The following is a 2,434-nucleotide window of genomic DNA, read 5'->3' as shown; positions in this document are numbered from 1 at the left end:
GACTTCATTGTCAAGTTCCAAACGCTCAAACCTCTAACAACACTGACCCAGAAAGGCGTGGCCTTTGACTATTCGTCAAGTTCCAAACGCTCAAACGATCCTTGTGCACCGCACCAATACTATCCCTCCCCGAAGGGATATAAGACTTCATTGTCTATTGCGATGCTTCAAATCAGGGGCTCGACTGTGTATTGATGCAACGAGGTAAGGTCATCGCCTATGCCTCGAGACAGCTGAAGACACACGAGGTTAACTACACCACACACGATCTTGAGCTAGGAGCAGTCGTGTTTGCTCTGAAGATCTGGAGACATTACCTGTATGGTACAAAAAGCACGATCTTTACAGACCACAAGAGCCTACAACATATATTCGACCAGAAGGAGCTCAACATGAGATAACGACGGTGGGTCGAGCTACTCAGTGATTACGAATGCGAAATTCGTTATCATCCGGGTAAAGCCAACGTAGTAGCTGACGCCCTAAGTTAGAAAGAATATTCTGGTCGTAGAGTCAAATCTTTGACTCTAACTATCCATTCACACTTGTCCACGCAAATTAAGGAGGCTCAGCTCGATGCTTTGAAACATGAAAATGTGGCGAGTGAAACCCTAAGAGGGATGGATAAGAATTTGGAAGTCAAGGGTGGCGGAGCCTTATACCTCATGGATCGGATCTGGACACCGAAACTTGGTGGTTTCAGAGACTTGGTCAGTAACGAGACGTACAACACTTGTTATTCCGTCCACCCAGGTTCAGATAACATGTATCTGAATCTTAAAAAGCTATACTGGTGGCCTAACATGAAAGCAGAAATTGCTACCTTCGTAAGTAAATGCCTTACTTGCGCAAAGGTTAAGGTCGAATACCAGAAACCCTCAGGTCTACTGCAACAGCCTGAGATTCCTGAATGGAAGTGGGAGCGGATCACTATGGACTTCATAACCAAGTTGCCCAAGACAACGGGTGGACTTGATACTATATGGGTCATCGTTGACAGATTGACCAAGTCTGCACACTTCCTGCCTATCAAAGAAACCGGCAAGATGGAGAAACTTACGAGAACCTACATTCGGGAGATTGTACGACTGCACGGTGTTCCCAAATCCATTATCTCGGACAGAGATAGTAGATTCACTTCGAGGTTCTGGCAGTCGCTACAAAGTTCCCTAGGAACTAGGCTCGACATGAGTACAACCTACCATCCACATTTCGACGGACAAAGTGAGAGAACTATCCAAACCTTGGAAGATATGTTGCGAGCCTGTGTGATCGACTTTGGGAAAGTATGGGATACTCATTTACTCCTTGTGGAATTTTCCTACAACAACAACTATCACACGAGCATAAAGGCAGCTCCATTCGAGGCCCTCTATGGCCGAAAGTGCAGATCCCCTCTATGCTAGGCTTAGGTGGGTGATACCCAGTTAGCTAAAGGACGAGTTCCTGAAAGCACTCTCACAGGTCCGAAGATCATTCGGGAAACGACAGAGAAGATCGTTCAGATTCGTGAATGATTGAAAGCCTCTAGAGACCGACAGAAAAGCTACGCAGACAAGCGAAGGAAACCGTTGGAATTCCAGTTGGACGACCATGTTCTATTGAAGGTCTCACCCTGGAAAGGCTTGATACGCTTCGGAGAGCGTGGAAAGCTAAATCCAAGGTGCATAGGGCCCTTCGAGATTCTTGCCCGAATCGGCCCAGTAGCTTACAAACTCAATCTACCGCGCGAACTCAGTAACGTACATTCTACTTTCCACGTCTCCAACTTGAAAAAGTGTCTGTCCGACGAGACTCTTGTAATCCCACTCGACGAGATCGAGATCAACGAGAGCCTCAACTTCGTGGAAGAACCAGTAGAGATCATGGACCGAGAGGTCAAACAAACGAAACAAAGCCGTATCCCGATAGTGAAGGTTCGCTGGAACGCCAAGCGAGGACCTGAATTCACATGGGAGCCCGAGGATCAAATGAAACTGAAATATCCTCATCTCTTTGCTTAGTTATTTGTAACTACTTATTTGCTTAAAACTCTAATTTCGGGACGAAATTCCTTGTAACGGGGGGATGATGTGACAACCCGAAATTTTCATTCGTACAAACTCTACAGTCCAACACTTCAATTAAAAGTTAAATACTTTTCTGCTAATTTTTAGCCGGTTTAAAGTCCGTTTGAGTAATTTTATTAATTATTCATGAATAGAAAGGATAAAAGGAAGTGATTTCTAGAATACCGGGATAGCAATTGAACAACCAACACCGTAGTTAGGTGTTCACGGCCAAACAAAAGGGGTTTGGTCCGTGAACTCATGCCTTAGGCATGAGTTTACTCCCCAAATGGTTCATTTCTCACTTCCACCTTCAAGAACACTTACCATTCTCTCTCAAGTAGCATCCCATTCTTCACCCGATCTTCCGAAAACGTAAGTTTTAC

The sequence above is a fragment of the Lactuca virosa genome, chromosome 3 (genome assembly GCF_052849685.1).
Source record: "Lactuca virosa cultivar CGN04683 chromosome 3, Lactuca_virosa_CGN04683_v6, whole genome shotgun sequence".
Classification (NCBI taxonomy): domain Eukaryota; kingdom Viridiplantae; phylum Streptophyta; class Magnoliopsida; order Asterales; family Asteraceae; genus Lactuca; species Lactuca virosa.
This window is presented reverse-complemented; position numbering follows the sequence as displayed.